The sequence below is a fragment of the Pongo abelii genome, chromosome 1 (genome assembly GCF_028885655.2).
Source record: "Pongo abelii isolate AG06213 chromosome 1, NHGRI_mPonAbe1-v2.0_pri, whole genome shotgun sequence".
Taxonomy (NCBI): Eukaryota; Metazoa; Chordata; class Mammalia; order Primates; family Hominidae; genus Pongo; species Pongo abelii.
Genome location: NC_071985.2, coordinates 111,435,395 through 111,454,968, shown reverse-complemented (window position 1 = coordinate 111,454,968; position 19,574 = coordinate 111,435,395). Strand labels below are relative to the sequence as shown.

The following is a 19,574-nucleotide window of genomic DNA, read 5'->3' as shown; positions in this document are numbered from 1 at the left end:
ATGGGATAAACAGGCAGGACATGATGCTACATTTATTAGTCACTGCTATTGAGAGTTTTTGTGAAGGTTAATTTTTGTGGAAATTTGACTGGGCCAGAGGGTGCCCAGATATTTGGTTAGATGTGATTTCTCACTGTGTCTCTGAGGGTGTTTCTGGAAGAGACTGACATTTGAATCAGTAAACTCAGTGAAGCAGATTGCCCTCCTGGGTGTGAGTGGGCCTCATCCAACCCATGGATGGCTTTAATACGATGAAGGGTTAAGAAAGAAGTTTTTCTGCTGCACTGTCTCTGAGCTGGGACATCAGTCTTCTGCCTTAAGCCTTGGACTTGGTCTTGAACTATATTTGACTCTCCTAGGTCTAGAGCTTACTCAGAGTAGAACTTGGGTTTCTCTGCTTCTGTGTGTCTGCGTGTGTGTGTGTGTGTGTGTGTGCATGTGTGTGTGTGAATACTGCTCATTTCTTTCTCTGGAGAACTAAGACTAATATAGTATTAATTGCCAGTTTTTGTCTTTATTCTTTTGAAAGGTGTAAAATAAATAAATAAAACAAAACCCTGGAGGGTTCTCAAAGAAGAACAGTAAGGATTACTAGAAGTTTTAAACTTTTAGGAAAAGCCCTAAGAACAGCTTTTGTTAAAACTGTCTTCAAGAAAATAAAGGGTGTTGGGAAAAATATTGTTCCCTTAATGTTTTTAAGCAAAGGCATGATCAGTCAAGGAGAAATATACTTAGGATTTTTTAAGTTAATTTTTACATTTTAATAATTCACATACAATCTTAAGAACTCAGAGAGAAAAAGAGAGGTCCCTTGTACCCTTTACTCAGTTTCCTCCAATGGTAACATCTTGGTAATATTTCCAAAATGGTAATTTTTGCAAATACTGCAAATGTATTGCAAATGCCACAGTACCAGGAGATTGACATTGATACAAGCAAGGTACAGAACATTTCCATCAACACTGGGATTCATCATGTTGCCTTTTTATAGCCATGAACCTGTCTCTTCAGTGCTGCTCCTCCTTCCCTCCTTAACCCCTGGCCACTACTAATCTATTCCCCATTCATATAATTTATTCATTTCAAGAACGTTACGTAAGTGGAATCCTACAGGTCGCCTTTGGGATTACCCTTTGTCCACTCAGCATAATTCTGTGGAGATTCATCCAGGTTATTGTGGCTATCAATAGTTTGTTGTTTTTTAAAAAAAATTATTGAGGACTATTCGATGCTATGGATATATAACACAATTTGTTTAACCATTCACCTCATGAAAGTCGTCTATACATTTTTCCCCCAATTCTGGCTATTAAAAACAAGGCTGCTATAAACTTTAAGTACATGGATTTTGTGTGAACATAAGATTCTATTCCTCTGTGATAAGTGCAGGGAATACAATTCCTAGGTGGTATGGTAGTTGCACATATAGTTTTAAAAGTAAAAACTATACAGATATTCTCCAGAGTGGGCTGTAACCTTTCAGATTTCCACCAGCAATGTATGAGTGATCCAGCTTTCTCTGAATCCTTGACAGCACTTGTTGTGGTTACGCTTTTCTTTTGGCCATTCTGATAGGTATGTAACAATTTCCCATTGTGATTTTAATTAGTATATCACCAGTTGCTACTAATGTTCTGATTTTAACATATGAATTTGGGGTGGCTGGGCACAATGCATCCCATAACAATGTGTATTCTGGTGTGGTTGAGTGTTCTAAAATTGTCAATTGAAGTCCCGCTGGTTGATCACGCTGTTGGGTTCTTCTATATTCTTGTTGATTTTCTGTCTGGTTATTGTATAAATTGTTGAGAAAGGGGGACGTTGAAGCATACAGCTATATTTGTGGATTTGTCTAGTTCACTGTTCAGTACTTTCAGTTGTTGTTGCATAGACATTTATGACTTTTGTCAGGGGAGGAGTTGGTGGATTGGTTGTTTCCTCATTATATATTGTCCCTCTATGTCTCTGATTAGTTTCTTTATTCTGAAATGTACTATATCTGACATTAATATAACCAGTCTTGCTTTCCTTTGTCTAAGGTTTGCATGATACATCTTTTCCCATCCCTTTGATTTCAACTTGCCTGTATCATCATATTTGAAGGTAGTCTGTTTGTAGCCAGGATGTAGTTGTGTCATGTCCATTAACCTCCTCTGCCAATCTGTGTCTTGTAATTGGTATATTTAGGCCATTGATATTTAATATGATGATTGATAGGGTAGGGCTTAAGTCTGCCATTATATTTTTCCTTTTATGTTTGTTCTCTCTGGTGTCGTTTTCTGGATATGCTTTCTTTTTCTTACCTTCCTGTGGTGACTTGAACATCTTTGAGAATGGTGTTTTGCCTTATCCTTAGTGTTTCTGAGTATATCTGTTTGCATATCTCTCTTGGTTTCCCAGACATTCATATGTCTGTGCATCTCTATCTTACCACACAGTATACTGGTGTCATTGTTGTACCAGTTTGAATGAATGATAGACGAGTTACCTCCCTTGTAGGTCTCTTTACCCTCCCAGTTTATGATTGTTTCAAAGATTTTTTTTTACAGAGAGTTAGAACCACATCAAATGATGTTATGATTTTTTCCTGAAGCCGTCAATCGTAGTTTAGAAAGCTCAAGAGAAGAAGGAAGGCCTATTTTGCTTACTTTTTTTTTTTTTTTAATTTTCATACTGATGTCCCAAGGTTCCTTCTTTAATCATTTCCTTTCTGTCTAGAGCACTCCCTTTAGCCTTTCTTTTAAGATAGAACTGCTGGTCAGAGATTCCCTTAGCTTTTCTTAATCTGAAACTGTTTTGACCTTCCCCTTAATCCCTGAAAGATGTTTCTGCTGGAGAGAGGAGTCTGGGCTGACAATTGTTTTCTTTCACAGCTTGAAAAGTACCTGGCAACTTCATTCTGCCTCCATGGTTTCTCATGAGAAATCCATCATCCCCAGAATTGTTTTTCCTTTCTAGGTAAGGTGTCACCTTTCTCTGTTGCTTTCAAGATATTTTCTTTGTCTTTCATTTCCAACATTTTATTTTTTCATGTGTCTTGCCATAGACCTCTTTGGGTTTTATCGTATTTGGGGTTCTCACAGCTTCTTGAACCTGTAGATTTCTGTCTCTTGCCAACTCTGGGAAGCTTTTAGCCATTTACTTCTGTATGTTTTCAGCCTTGTCCTCTTCCTCTTCCCCTTCCAGACATAAATAACAAATTGAAAGTGAGACCTTTTGAGGTAGTTTCACAGGTCCCTGAGGTTCTGCTTACTTTCTCACCCAGTCTATTTTTTCCCTGTTAAGATTGTGTAATTTCTATTTTTTCATCTGTAGTGGATGGATTTCTTTGCTCTGCACCATCCATTCTGCTGTTGGGCCTATGTGCTGGACTTTTTATTTTGGTTGTTGTATTTTCCACTTCTAATACTTCCATTTGGTTCTCCGCTAAGTCTTGTATTTATTTGCTAAGGCTTTCTATTTGTCCATTGGTTTCGAATGTGCTCATAATTACTAAATCATTTTCATCAGGCTTGCTTGCTTTAAAATCTTTGTCAGACAATCCCAACACCTTCTCATCTTATTGCCAGTGTGTATTGCCTGTCTATTTTCATTCAGCATAAGATTTTCCTGGTTCTTGGTATGATGAATGATTTTCAATCGAAACTTGGACTTTTGGGTATTATGTTATCAGACTCTCGATTTTATTGAAAGCTTTCGTTTTAACTACCTTTTTCTGAGTCTGCTTCTGCAGGGGAAGGGGAGTGGCGCCATCTCGTTGTAGCCAGGTGTGTGTAGAAATCCAGGTTTCTCACCTGACCTACGTCTGTTGACACCCTGAGTGGAGGGCCCTCGAGGAAAGAGCGCGCGGATGAGGCCCCTTGGCTTGGGGCCTCTTGGCTTGGCAGCCCTGGAGGGGCGGCGTCCACACTCCTGCGCACCCGGGACTCGGAAGCTCAAAATCCGCTGGCTGCTGCAGCTTCTGGGAGCCGGAGAGTGTCAGCCAGGCGAATCCCGCACAGGGGCGCTTAGTTCTGGAACTGGATACCCCGCGGAAAGAATCGGGATCCTGTAGCCCGGTTATGGGTCTCCAGGGTCCTCATTTCGGGAGCAAGCGGGGAACCCTCAGCCCGGGCCTGTTGCGATCCGCAGTCTTCTTACCTGAGGGATCGCAGGTGCTTCCCAGGGCCTTTTGCTAGCACTTTCCTAGCGCCGCAGGAATGTCGAGATGCAGTCGAATTTCATCTGTCCCAGGCAGCAATACGCAGTTGCCCAAGGCGGCGCCTAAGATTTTCGTGGGTATGTCCTCAAGGGGCGGTGCTCGGGTCGTTTAGCTAGAGTAGGGTCAGGAGGTTCGCCTCACACACCAAAGGTGGCTTTCATAATGACCTTTTCTTTTTCTTTTTTTTTTAAGGGAGGGGAGGGGAGCTGAAGGTTGGGATGGGGGAACCTAGCTGCATCTCTGATCACAAGAAGCACGTGAGGAGTTCCATTACTACCTGAAACCCCGCTGAGCACTAGGAACCAGGCCTGGTTTGCCCGCCGTGAGTTGGATCCGTGAGTTGGATCGGGAGACGAGGGCGCCAGATGAGGTGGACTTCATGTTAGCTTTAGATCTAGAAATTTCCAGTCTTCTCATCTATCGCCAAAATCTTCTTTCTGAAGATTTCAAGCTGACAGCTACAATGTCCCTGAAACGAAGGAGGTCTTTCCTGTGAAGCCCACTTGGCTTCCTCGCGCCCCGAGGACAGTTGCGGAACCGGTCGAATTGTGTGGCGGAACAAAAGAAAATGAACCTAAATCTGCACCTGGAGCTCGAGCCAAAGACCCATCCATTCAGAGTTTCACGCTCTACTAATTGAGCTAGTTGGGGGCGAAAGGGGACCCCTACACATGTCTTTATTGGTAGAGCCCCTTGCGCCAGTTCAGAGATCAGGAATCAGAAGGATTCCGCTCGTCACTCACTGAGAGCCAAGTCCGCACTTCGGTGGCAAGGAAACCGAGGCTCGGAAAGAGAGCAAGTGCTTGGCTCTGCCTCACCCCTTGCTACAGCTAGGCTAGAATGGAACACCTGCTCAGTTTCTTTGCGGCCTGTCCTCAATACAGCCCAAAGCAGCGGCCAAGCTGGCAGAGGTGAGAGGTGTTGAGCAGCTGCCCAGTGACTGCCTGGAGCCCTGCAGTCCTGCAGCCCGCTTGGGTCACGGAGAGCCACTTTCAGTTGGGCTCTCCTTCTCTTAGAAAGTTAATCTTTACCTTCTCTTTTTTCCTCTGTAAAGGAGACCATTGTGTCTGTCAGCTTCCCTGGTGGTCTAGTGGCAAGGATTTGGCGATTTCATCCCTGCTGCCGGGGTTCAATTCCCGTTGAAGGAACACATTTTGCAACATCCCCAAATTGTGTGTGAAGATTTCATAGAGAAACATACGGGTGATGATTAAAATGCAGAAATGTGTTCCCAGCAGCAATATTTGTGATAAGGAACAGCAATATTGTAATAATAAATGTTCATCAATTAGGAAATGTTATATGTTGCGATCACTCCATACCCTAAAAGGATATGCAATTATTTCAAAGATGGACGTAGATAATAATAGCCATGATGAGGCCACCGATGATAATGGCTAATGCTCTTGGAGCATTTACTATGCCTCAGGGCATGGGTTCAATGTTTTACTGCCGTGTCTTATTTAAACTTGGAACAACCCATTCGGAAACGCATTCCTATTGCGCCTATTTTACAAGGCAGAAATGGAGGCACAGAAAACCTGAGTGACTTCAGAGTCACACCGCCACGGAATGAGGCTATCTGCTCGCATCTACGGCTTCATGGACAGAAGTGTCCAAGATTCTCTTGTTCTTCTGCTAGGGATTGTCATCTTCTCAGAGATGTGCAGCCTGAAGAATCAGTGAAGGCAGGTGCAACGAGGAGGGAGGGACAGAAAGGAGGTGTATATTGGGCTTGGGGTAGGTAGGTTCTGGAGCTCCAGAACTGAGCTTCGAGCAGACAGAGAAGCAACATCTTTAAGGTACTGAGGGCAGGGGAAGTTAACCTGGAATACTATGTCAGAAAAAATAAATTCCCAAAACTGGAAGAGAAATAAAGACATTTAGGCTGGGTGCGGTGGCTCACGCCTGTAATCCCCAGCACTTTGGGAGGCTGAGGCGGGTGGATCACGAGATCAGGAGATCGAGGCCATCCTGGCTAACACTGTGAAACCCCGTCTCTACTAAAAATACAAAAAAATAGCCGGGCGTGGTGGCGGGTGCCTGTAATCCCAGCTACTGGGGAGGCTGAGGCAGGAGAATGGTGTGAACCCGGGAGGTGGAGTTTGCAGTGAGCCGAGATCGCGCCACTGCACTCCAGCCTGGGCGACAGAGCGAGACTCCGTCTCAAAAAAAAAAAAAGAACATTTAGAGATGTACAAAAGCTGACCGAATTCACTACCAGCCAGCCGAGCCACACTGCAAAAACTGTCAAAGGGGTCCTCCACGCAGAAGGAACCCAATACCAGACGAAAATCCAGATCTACACGAGGAAATGAAGAACACCAGAAATGGGTAACTATACTAGGTATTTTCTCATTTTTTAAGTTTCTTTTGTAAAAATTTGACCATTTAAACAAAAGCAACAATGGGTTGTGGGGTTTATAACATGCCCAAAGGTAAAGTGCATGTCAGCAATAGCGTCAAGGCCAGAAGGCGAGGTATAATATCACTTGAAGGTTGACTGTGATAAGTTAAAAAGGTTTGCTATAAGCCCTAAGGCAATTACTAAAATAATATAACTATTAGTTATAGCTAATAAGCCAACAGAGGAGAGAGAATGGAATTATATAAAAACCGCGTGAACACTATGATAGAGTAATTGCTCTTCCTATAGTAATTGCACCTCTATCCTATAGAAATACTTACACCAGTGGCTAAAAATGCCCGTACAAGAATGACTAGAGCATCATATGTAATTGTAAAATCACAGAACCAATTTAACCTCAAAAGCGTGTGGAAAGGGCTAAATGAATGACAGAGACAGAGAGAGAGAGAGAGAGAGAGAAAGAGAGAGAGGGGAGAGAGAGAGAGGCAGAGAGAGAGAGAGAGAGGGAGAGAGAGAGAGAGAGAGAGAGGGAGAAAGAAAGAGAGAGAGAGAGCGCGCGCGCCAGGCGCGGTGGCTCACTCCTGTAATCCCAGCACTTTGGGAGGCTGAGGCGGGCGGGTCACGAGGTCAGGAGATCGAGACCACCCTGGCCAACATGGTGAAACCCCGTAGCTACTAAAAATACAAAACTTAGCTGGGCAAGGTGGCGCATGCCTATAATCCCAGCCACTCGGGAGGCTGAGGCAGGAGAACTGCTTGAACCAGAGAGTCGGAGGTTGCAGTGAGCCGAGATCGCGCCAGGGCATTCCAGCCATGCAACAGAGCGAGACTCCGTCTCAGAAAAAAAAAAGGTGAGAGAGTTCCCAGAATCCTAGTGGACCTTGATTTACTTCCTCATGTCCTGCGCGAGACACGGAGGAGCGGAGGGTAACGTTGGTCTCGCTCTGCCTTTCCATGACACCATGTGCTCGATAGAAGAAAGTTGCCAGCGGTTTAAGCATTTTTAAAATGCAAGAAACGCTCCATAGAACAGGCTCGAACCACCCACCTCCAGACTTGGAAGCAAGCATACCACCCGACTGAGACACACAGACAGTCAACTCTCCTTCTGATATCACCAGACCAAGGGCCCATCCAACGTTCGGCGGAGCCACTGCCTTTTGCAGAACAATTGTGCAGGCTCCAAAGCCTCGGAAAACCTGAGAGGCGCATCTTGCCGGCTAGGGTTGAAACCCGTGCATTGGGTGATTCCGAAGCTGGAAGGGCAGCGGAATGGCCTTCGCCCCGTCCTGACCCTCGCAGGCGTCAGACCCAGCATCCCAGGAAACGCCCGGGTCCGCGACTCCCTGGGCCTGAGCCGCGTGGGTCCCAACGGAAGCAAGCAGAACGCCCCCTAGGCTCTAGTGATGGCTCTTCCCGTTCTTGGCTCCGCCTTCACCCGAGTCTCTAAGCTGCTTGCGCTCCCCTCGCTCACCTCGGCCTCCGTCGGTGGGGCGGGAGAGAGGAAGGGTGAAAAGCAGAAATACGGAGAGGCCCGAGAGAAGCAGAGGAGGTGCGGATCAGGACAGAGAGACCTCCCGAGAGAGGCTGGTGCAGGGAGGCCCAGGCTGGAGTGGAGGAGATGAGAATTGTTCTCATCACGTATGAAGATTGGGAGGAAGGGAGGGAAAAGCAGAGCGGGCATGAAAGAAAAGCGCGAGTCCCCTGTGGCTGTCTGGGAACAAATCCGCCTAATAATTGAAATCTCTTGACGTCAAAATGGCTAGAGCAAACCCAGCCATCGCGGCTTGGCCTGTGGCTCGCCGTGATCGTATAGTGGTTAGTACTCTGCGTTGTGGCCGCAGCAACCTCGGTTCGAATCCGAGTCACGGCACGTTAGTCTAAGCTATCAGCTGTTCTCTTTTGCTCCCGCAACCAGGCGCGTCAGGGGAAGGAAAAGAGACCCCACAGCTCACTAACTTGGCGAGGAATCCAAGGGAAACCCTGGACGTGCTCCCTCCTGTTTCTGAGCCTCACGCAGCAAATAACCCAGTCAGCCCTGTTGGTGGCTTACACGAAGGCAATGGTGTGCTCAGAACCGTTTTTCCGGTCACTGGGGGCACGTCGGGGTAAGGAAAAGAGACCTCACAGCTCACTAACCTGGGGAGGAGTCCAAGGGAAACTCTGGACGTGCACCGTCCTGTCTCTGAGCCTCACAGAGCAAATAACCCAGTCAGCCCTGTTGGTGGTGGCTTACACGAAGGCAATGGTGTGCTCGGAATCTGCTTTCCAGTCACTGGGGCTGTTACACACGAAACGACAACAAGCTTTTAATGACTTTAAACTCCAAACTCTTTGTTGTGGCCTACAATGGCTTGTCTCCGTGCCCGTCACCAAGTTTGTATGCCAACAGCAAAGTGTGGGGAAAGGCAATCTGGTGCCAGGGGTCTTTCCACCTCCACTCTGCTGGGTAGGAATGGGCCTTGGGCCTGGAGCACTTCCTTCCCAAGAGATAAGGAGTCCTCACAGCCTGTGCTGGACTCACCTCCTTGTGTGGGAGTATCTTTCCCCGGATCAGACTTAGTGTGTACCCCTTTGTTCCACTTAAGCATGTGCATCAACTGGCACCTGGCCAGCTGCTGTATCTGCGCGGGCCGCGCCCCCCCCAACCCCCACCCGCTGAGGGGAGGGGGCGGGGCCCTCTCTTCTGCTTCTCAAGAGGCTGTGTGTGCAGGCCAAATGGAGGGACCTGCTGGCCATGGGGGACCAACGCCCACGACTGAAGCGGAGCCCACATCCCGCTCTGTCTCCTCTCTGTGTGAATAATGTGTTGTTCTTCCGTCCAGTGCTTGACTGCCATGTATTTCCTTGGCGACTCTGATACCAAGAGGCTAGGGCCAGAAGTGTTCAGACTTCTACTCCTGCTGATAGGAAACAGATGCCACTTGCTGGACAAGATGAATGAAGATTCTTCTTGTGCAGGTCTTTTTGTGGACACGTGCATTCATTTCCCTTGAGGAATACCAAGTACTGGAATTGTTGGGTCATAGGGTAGGTGTAATATTAACTTTATTAGAAACGGCCAAATGGTTTCTTCCAGAATGCTTTCTCACCAGCAAGGAGAGTTCCACCGGCTGAGCATCCTTGACAGCACGCGGTGTTTACTGTTTTTTTAAATACACCTGTTCTGGTGGATGTAAAACAGTACCACATCGTGGCTTCAATTTGTGTTTCCTTTAATGAGTAATGCTGTTGAGCATATTTGCTAATGCCTTTTCACCGTTTAGCGATCCTTCTTTGCGAAGACAGGCTTTGAAGCATTTTCCCTAATTCAATTGGCTTTGCTTTTTATTACTGATTTGTAAAAAGTACTCCCTATATTCAAGATTTGAGTTATTTTTTTTTTCAGGTAAACAGTGCAATTACCTTCTCCCAGTCTGTGGCTCACCTTCTCACTTTTTCATGGTGATTCTTGATGAGCAGAAGTTGATAACTTCGGTGAAATTCTACTTTGCTTTATTTTTTCCTGTTATCTCTTAAGGCAGAAATGTATTCTGCTACATTCTCTTCCAATAACTTTAGGGTTTCGTTTTAATTTCTGAATCTATGGCATATCAAATTCATCTCCTGACCACAGCAAACTTAGCATCTGCTAATGTCCTGATCATCAGAAAACCTCTCTATACTGTAAATACACTGGCAAGAGTTACTTCTCTGCTGTTGGACAGCTATGGGCCCTGTGCCTCCCTCCATTTCTTCCCTACTGCTCTCTCCCTCCATCTCCTTCTCTGTCCTTCTCTCTCTTCTCCAGTGTAGCTGGGAATCCCAGAGACACCTGAAACAGAGAAGTGGACAGGTCCAGTCTAATCTATGTCCAAGAACCCAGGTTCTGTGCTGGAAATCTATGTCAGCCCTTGCCTGACCTTGGTTAACTATCTTAAATTTTATGTGCCTCAACATTTTTCTGTGGAAGGTTAGGCCTCTTTGGAACTCTGCCTTACACTGCTGTTGTCAGACGTGCCTGGATTTAGTGACTACTCAATCAATAACGTAATCACTAGAATTATAAAAATCATTGTCATTGTCCTCTGCCTTATTTGTGAACAATCACTCTCCAGATTGTTTTCACTTTACCTTTGCTTCTAGAACTTCACGCAGGTGGAATCACGGTGCATCTACTCTGTTCTACATGCTTCTTTCTCTCTGCATAATGTCTCTGGCTCTATCCACTGCTGAGTGTAGCAGAAGTTCATTCCTCTTTCAATGCTGAGTAGTATTCCATTGCAAAGAAACAGCACAGTTTGTTGGCCATTCCCGCCCCACCCCCACCCCGATAATGAGCATCTGGGTATTGGCTATTCTGAATAAACCAGTATTGGGTATTCTGAATAAGCCTGCTTTGAACTTTCTTCCCACAAGAGATTTTGAGGGCACCTGTTTTCGTGTCCCTTGGGGAAAACCTACGTGCCTAATTGCTGGTACCAAAGAGTGAGATAATGTGCAAGTTCATAAAAACTGCAAAAACTTGTGCCAAAGTAGTTGTGTCATTTTACATTTCCACCAATGACGTGTGAGAGTTGTGGTTGTTCTTCATCTTCTCCAAGATTGGGTGTTTCCTCTCCTTATAAATTTAGCCATGCTACTGGGAGTTATAGTGGTGTCTCAATGTGGTTTTAATTTCCATTTTCCTGATAGCTAAACATATTGTATGTGCTTTATTCACCATGTGTGTACCTTTTATTCTTATGTATCTGTTCAAGTCTTTTACTCATCTAGCATACTTGGGTTGATTGGTTTTTCTTGTTGTTATTTTTGTTTTTGTTGTTTTAATTACCAGGTAAGAAGATCTCACCATACTTTATAGTGACAGGGTTTGGGGGTCAGATAGGTTCTGTGACTATTTTCTCCCTGTCTGAGGCTGTCTCATTTCTTCACTTTCCTTGTTGCCTCTTTTGATGAGAAGATATGGCTAATATTGATGAAGTCTAATTTATCAAGTCTTTCCTTTACACATTTTTTTTCTGTGCCCTATTTAATAGATCTCTGTCTACCAACAAGTCACAAAGTATCCATGAAATGCTTTATAACTTTGGCTTTTAAGTTTTGGTCTATAATGTGTCTCAAGTTACTTTCAAGTGTAGTGTAAGGGAGAATTAACCTTGTTCGTCTCCCCCTTCTCCTTTATGAAAGGCAATAAATTGAGACTATTTCCTTTGCCCCATTGAACTGCTTCTATTGAAAACCTATGGCCGGTCATGGTGGCTCATGCCTGTAATCCCAGCACTGTGAGAGACTGAGGCAGGTAGATCACTTGAGCCCAGGAGTTGGAGGCCAGTCTGGGCAATGTGGCAAAACCTCGTGTCTACTAAAATGCACCTGTAGTATGAGCTACCTGGGAGGCTGAAGCAGGAGGATTGCTTCAGCCTGGGAAGCAGACATTACAGTGAGCCGAGATGGGGCCACTGCACTCCAGCCTGGATGATAGAGTGAGACCCTGTCTCAGAAAACAAAAAGAAATTAACAAACAAGCAAAAAACCTATGTACTGTATAGCTGTGGGTCAGTTTCAGGTCTCCCAAGTCAGTCTGTTAATGCATTTGTGTCTCCCAATGCCACTTGCACACTGCCTTGTTTATAACAGCTTAGAGTGAGTCTGAAACTCAGGTTGTGCAAGTCCTCTGGTTTTGTTCTTTTTCACACAGCATAATAAGCTTTGAAATAGGTCATAACTCATGTGACCATCACATAGGTCAAGATATGCTGTCACTTCATCCCTCTCATTTCAGCATGGGACACAAGTCCTTGCTCATCTATGCTGATTGCCGCCTTGGGGCCAAGGATCCCTGTTATGGGAAGTCAGGGTCCCCAAATGGAGGGACTGCCTGGAGCCAAGGCAGAGGAACATAAATTGTAAAGATTTCATCTTAATATGGACATTTGTCAGTTCTCAAATAATACTTTTATAATTTCTTATGCCTGTCTTTAATCTCTTAATCCTGTTATTGTCGTAAGCTGAGGATGTACCTCACCTCAGGACCACTGTGATAATTGTGTTAACTGTACAAATTGATTGTAAAACATGTGTTTGAACAATATGAAATCAGTGCACCTTGAAAAAGAACGGAATAATAGCGATTTTTATGGAACAAGGGAAGGCAACCATAAGGTCTGACTGCCTGTGGGGTCGGGCAAAAAGAGTCATATTTTTCTTCTTGCAGAGGGCCTATCAATTAATGTGCAAGTAGTAAACATATCGCTAAATTCTTTTCCTAGCAAGGAATATTAATATTAATACCCTGGGAAAAGAATGCATCTCTGGGGGGAGGTCTATGAACGGCCACTCTGGGAACGTCTGTCTTGTGAAGTTGAGATAAGGACTGAGATAAGCCCTGGTCTCCTGCAAAACTCTCAGGCTTACTAGGGTTGGGAAAACTCAGCCCTGGTAAATTTGTAGTCAGACGAGTTCTCTGCTCTCAACCCTGTTTTCTGTTGTTTAAGATGTTAATCTAGACAATACACGCACCGCTGAACATTGACCCTTTTTATTTTATTTTATTATTATTATGCTTTAAGTTTTAGGGTACATGTGCACAATGTGCAGGTTAGTTACATATGTATACATGTGTCATGCTGGTGTGCTGCACCCATTAACTTGTCATTTAGCATTAGTTATATCTCCTAATGCTATCCCTCCTCCCTCCTCCCACCCCACAACAGTCCCCAGAGTGTGATGATCCCCTTCCTGTGTCCATGTGTTCTCATTGTTCAATTCCCACCTGTGAGTGAGAACATGCGGTGTTTGGTATTTTGTTCTTGTGATAGTTTACTGAGAATGATGATTTCCAATTTCATCCATGTCCCTACAAAGGACATGAACTCACCATTTTTTATGGCTGCCTAGTATTCCATGGTGTATATGTGCCACATTTTCTTAATCCAGTCTATCATTGTTGGACATTTGGGTTGGTACCAAGTCTTTGCTATTGTGAATAGTGCCACAATAAGCATATGTGTGCATGTGTCTTTATAGCAGCATGATTTATAGTCCTTTGGGTATATACCCAGTAATGGGTTGGCTGGGTCAAATGGTATTTCTAGTTCTAGATCCCTGAGGAATCACCACACTGACTTCCACAATGGTTGAATTAGTTTACAGTCCCACCAACAGTGTAAAAGTGTTCCTGTTTCTCCACATCCTCTCCAGCACCTGTTGTTTCCTGACTTTTTAATGATTGCCATTCTAACTGGTATGAGATGGTATCTCATTGTGGTTTTGATTTGCATTTCTCTGATGGCCAGTGATGGTGAGCATTTTTTCATGTGTATTTTGGCTGCATAAATGTCTTCTTTTGAGAAGTGTCTGTTCATGTCCTTCGCCCACTTTGTGATGGGGTTGTTTGTTTTTTTCTTGTAAATTTGTTTGAGTTCATTGTAGATTCTGGATATTAGCCCTTTGTCAGATGAGTAGGTTGCAAAAATTTTCTCCCATTTTGTAGGTTGCCTGTTCACTCTGATGGTAGTTTCTTTTGCTGTGCAGAAGCTCTTTAGTTTAATTAGATCCCATTTGTGAATTTTGGCTTTTGTTGCCATTGCTTTTGGTGTTTTAGACATGAAGTCCTTGCCCATGCCTGTGTCCTGAATGGTAATGCCTAGGTTTTCTTCTAGGGTTTTTATGGTTTTAGGTCTAATGTTTAAGTCTTTAATCCATCTTGAATTAATTTTTGTATAAGGTGTAAGGAAGGGTTCCAGCTTGTTCTTCCGCATTCTGTATCTCTGCCCCTCCACTCTCTTCTTTCATATGCAGGAAAGGTCAGCTCTCCCTCAGTTTCTAATTTGCAACATCCCACTTGAAGAACGCAATGACCAGCATCAAAAATTAGACACCCTCCATGGGACTCCATCTCAGTCTTAGTTGGAGCTAATGTACAATAAACTGGGTAGCTGATCCACAACAGACATTTCTTACAGTTCTGGTGTTTGGAAGTCTAAGATCAAGGTGCCAGCATGGTAGGGTTATGGTGAGGAACTTCTTCCTGGTCATAGACTGCCATCTTCCCACTATATCTGCAGGGGGCTGAAAGAGGCTGAGAAATCTCTCTAGTGTCCCTTTTATAGGGGCACTAATCCCACTCAGGAGGACTCCACTCTCTGGCTCTAATTACCTCCCAAAGGCCCCTCCTCCTAATTTTAACACTTTCCAGGGGTGGACAGGGGAAGGTTAGGGCTTCAACCAAGGCATTTTGGGGGGACACAAATATTAGGTTTCCTGTGATCTTTCCAGAAGAAGAAGAAATTATAAATGACCCAAAGCTTTGTATATTTCACAGTTAGAAATAAAGAAAACTTATCCTAAGATTTTGAAAGGCCTGAAATGTGAGCTTCCTCCCCACCAACCCCACCACCAAAATCTGGACTCTGTGCTGAGTGTTGTGGACTTTTTGTGTGTTCATCCTCCCTGCAGACAACTGAAGATTTATTCTCTCCAGAGGGTAAAAGAGAGGATCTATTGTGAGAACCCGTGCCCAATATATCAATGTAGGTTCTTTCTATTTTCCATAAGTGTCAGCCAACTGAGAAATACAGAGAGACAGTACAAAGAGAGGAATTTTACAGGTGGGCTGCCAGCGGTGACATCACATATTGGTAGGACTCTGATGCCCACCTGAGTCTCAGACCAGCAAGTTTTCATTAAGGGTTTCAAAAGAGGAGGGTGTGCAAGAACAGAGAGTAGGTACAAAGATCACATGCTTCAAAGAGCAAAAAGCAGAGCCACTGATAAGGGTCCAACAAAGATAACAGGGCAAAGGGCAAAAGCAGAACCACTGATAAGGGTCAATGTTCAGCGGTGCGTGTATTGTCTAGATTAACATCTTAAACAACAGAAAACAGGGTTGAGAGCAGAGAACTCGTCTGACTACAAATTTACCAGGGCTGAGTTTTCCCAACCCTAGTAAGCCTGAGAGTTTTGCAGGAGACCAGGGCTTATCTCAGTCCTTATCTCAACTTCACAAGACAGACGTTCCCAGAGTGGCCGTTCATAGACCTCCCCCCAGAGATGCATTCTTTTCCCAGGGTATTAATATTAATATTCCTTGCTAGGAAAAGAATTTAGCGATATGTTTACTACTTGCACATTAATTGATAGGCCCTCTGCAAGAAGAAAAATATGACTCTTTTTGCCCGACCCCACAGGCAGTCAGACCTTATGGTTGCCTTCCCTTGTTCCATAAAAATTGCTATTATTCCGTTCTTTTTCAAGGTGCACTGATTTCATATTGTTCAAACACATGTTTTACAATCAATTTGTACAGTTAACACAATTATCACAGTGGTCCTGAGGTGAGGTACATCCTCAGCTTACGACAATAACAGGATTAAGAGATTAAAGACAGGCATAAGAAATTATAAAAGTATTATTTGAGAACTGACAAATGTCCATATTAAGATGAAATCTTTACAATTTATGTTCCTCTGCCTTGGCTCCAGGCAGTCCCTCCATTTGGGGACCCTGACTTCCCATAACAGGGATCCTTGGCCCCAAGGCGGCAATCAGCATAGATGAGCAAGGACTTGTGTCCCATGCTGAAATGAGAGGGATGAAGTGACAGCATATCTTGACCTATGTGATGGTCACATGAGTTATGACCTATTTCAAAGCTTATTATGCTGTGTGAAAAAGAACAAAACCAGAGGACTTGCACAACCTGAGTTTCAGACTCACTCTAAGCTGTTATAAACAAGGCAGTGTGCAAGTGGCATTGGGAGACACAAATGCATTAACAGACTGACTTGGGAGACCTGAAACTGACCCACAGCTATACAGTACATAGGTTTTTTGCTTGTTTGTTAATTTCTTTTTGTTTTCTGAGACAGGGTCTCACTCTATCATCCAGGCTGGAGTGCAGTGGCCCCATCTCGGCTCACTGTAATGTCTGCTTCCCAGGCTGAAGCAATCCTCCTGCTTCAGCCTCCCAGGTAGCTCATACTACAGGTGCATTTTAGTAGACACGAGGTTTTGCCACATTGCCCAGACTGGCCTCCAACTCCTGGGCTCAAGTGATCTACCTGCCTCAGTCTCTCACAGTGCTGGGATTACAGGCATGAGCCACCATGACCGGCCATAGGTTTTCAATAGAAGCAGTTCAATGGGGCAAAGGAAATAGTCTCAATTTATTGCCTTTCATAAAGGAGAAGGGGGAGACGAACAAGGTTAATTCTCCCTTACACTACACTTGAAAGTAACTTGAGACACATTATAGACCAAAACTTAAAAGCCAAAGTTATAAAGCATTTCATGGATACTTTGTGACTTGTTGGTAGACAGAGATCTATTAAATAGGGCACAGAAAAAAAATGTGTAAAGGAAAGACTTGATAAATTAGACTTCATCAATATTAGCCATATCTTCTCATCAAAAGAGGCAACAAGGAAAGTGAAGAAATGAGACAGCCTCAGACAGGGAGAAAATAGTCACAGAACCTATCTGACCCCCAAACCCTGTCACTATAAAGTATGGTGAGATCTTCTTACCTGGTAATTAAAACAACAAAAACAAAAATAACAACAAGAAAAACCAATCAACCCAAGTATGCTAGATGAGTAAAAGACTTGAACAGATACATAAGAATAAAAGGTACACACATGGTGAATAAAGCACATACAATATGTTTAGCTATCAGGAAAATGGAAATTAAAACCACATTGAGACACCACTATAACTCCCAGTAGCATGGCTAAATTTATAAGGAGAGGAAACACCCAATCTTGGAGAAGATGAAGAACAACCACAACTCTCACACGTCATTGGTGGAAATGTAAAATGACACAACTACTTTGGCACAAGTTTTTGCAGTTTTTATGAACTTGCACATTATCTCACTCTTTGGTACCAGCAATTAGGCACGTAGGTTTTCCCCAAGGGACACGAAAACAGGTGCCCTCAAAATCTCTTGTGGGAAGAAAGTTCAAAGCAGGCTTATTCAGAATACCCAATACTGGTTTATTCAGAATAGCCAATACCCAGATGCTCATTATCGGGGTGGGGGTGGGGCGGGAATGGCCAACAAACTGTGCTGTTTCTTTGCAATGGAATACTACTCAGCATTGAAAGAGGAATGAACTTCTGCTACACTCAGCAGTGGATAGAGCCAGAGACATTATGCAGAGAGAAAGAAGCATGTAGAACAGAGTAGATGCACCGTGATTCCACCTGCGTGAAGTTCTAGAAGCAAAGGTAAAGTGAAAACAATCTGGAGAGTGATTGTTCACAAATAAGGCAGAGGACAATGACAATGATTTTTATAATTCTAGTGATTACGTTATTGATTGAGTAGTCACTAAATCCAGGCACGTCTGACAACAGCAGTGTAAGGCAGAGTTCCAAAGAGGCCTAACCTTCCACAGAAAAATGTTGAGGCACATAAAATTTAAGATAGTTAACCAAGGTCAGGCAAGGGCTGACATAGATTTCCAGCACAGAACCTGGGTTCTTGGACATAGATTAGACTGGACCTGTCCACTTCTCTGTTTCAGGTGTCTCTGGGATTCCCAGCTACACTGGAGAAGAGAGAGAAGGACAGAGAAGGAGATGGAGGGAGAGAGCAGTAGGGAAGAAATGGAGGGAGGCACAGGGCCCATAGCTGTCCAACAGCAGAGAAGTAACTCTTGCCAGTGTATTTACAGTATAGAGAGGTTTTCTGATGATCAGGACATTAGCAGATGCTAAGTTTGCTGTGGTCAGGAGATGAATTTGATATGCCATAGATTCAGAAATTAAAACGAAACCCTAAAGTTATTGGAAGAGAATGTAGCAGAATACATTTCTGCCTTAAGAGATAACAGGAAAAAATAAAGCAAAGTAGAATTTCACCGAAGTTATCAACTTCTGCTCATCAAGAATCACCATGAAAAAGTGAGAAGGTGAGCCACAGACTGGGAGAAGGTAATTGCACTGTTTACCTGAAAAAAAAAAATAACTCAAATCTTGAATATAGGGAGTACTTTTTACAAATCAGTAATAAAAAGCAAAGCCAATTGAATTAGGGAAAATGCTTCAAAGCCTGTCTTCGCAAAGAAGGATCGCTAAACGGTGAAAAGGCATTAGCAAATATGCTCAACAGCATTACTCATTAAAGGAAACACAAATTGAAGCCACGATGTGGTACTGTTTTACATCCACCAGAACAGGTGTATTTAAAAAAACAGTAAACACCGCGTGCTGTCAAGGATGCTCAGCCGGTGGAACTCTCCTTGCTGGTGAGAAAGCATTCTGGAAGAAACCATTTGGCCGTTTCTAATAAAGTTAATATTACACCTACCCTATGACCCAACAATTCCAGTACTTGGTATTCCTCAAGGGAAATGAATGCACGTGTCCACAAAAAGACCTGCACAAGAAGAATCTTCATTCATCTTGTCCAGCAAGTGGCATCTGTTTCCTATCAGCAGGAGTAGAAGTCTGAACACTTCTGGCCCTAGCCTCTTGGTATCAGAGTCGCCAAGGAAATACATGGCAGTCAAGCACTGGACGGAAGAACAACACATTATTCACACAGAGAGGAGACAGAGCGGGATGTGGGCTCCGCTTCAGTCGTGGGCGTTGGTCCCCCATGGCCAGCAGGTCCCTCCATTTGGCCTGCACACACAGCCTCTTGAGAAGCAGAAGAGAGGGCCCCGCCCCCTCCCCTCAGCGGGTGGGGGTTGGGGGGGGCGCGGCCCGCGCAGATACAGCAGCTGGCCAGGTGCCAGTTGATGCACATGCTTAAGTGGAACAAAGGGGTACACACTAAGTCTGATCCGGGGAAAGATACTCCCACACAAGGAGGTGAGTCCAGCACAGGCTGTGAGGACTCCTTATCTCTTGGGAAGGAAGTGCTCCAGGCCCAAGGCCCATTCCTACCCAGCAGAGTGGAGGTGGAAAGACCCCTGGCACCAGATTGCCTTTCCCCACACTTTGCTGTTGGCATACAAACTTGGTGACGGGCACGGAGACAAGCCATTGTAGGCCACAACAAAGAGTTTGGAGTTT

At 44.3% G+C, this 19,574-nt stretch overlaps 1 protein-coding gene and 1 non-coding gene across 2 annotated transcripts in view; one reads left to right on the top strand and one right to left on the bottom strand.

The window, feature by feature from the left end:
- The window catches only part of LOC100447686 (neuroblastoma breakpoint family member 12), a 2,265,351-nt gene that overhangs the window by 737,437 nt on the left and 1,508,340 nt on the right, over positions 1–19,574 (bottom strand).
- On the top strand, positions 8,371–8,442 carry TRNAH-GUG (transfer RNA histidin (anticodon GUG)). The gene has a single exon. It is a non-coding gene; the product is annotated as a tRNA-His (tRNA).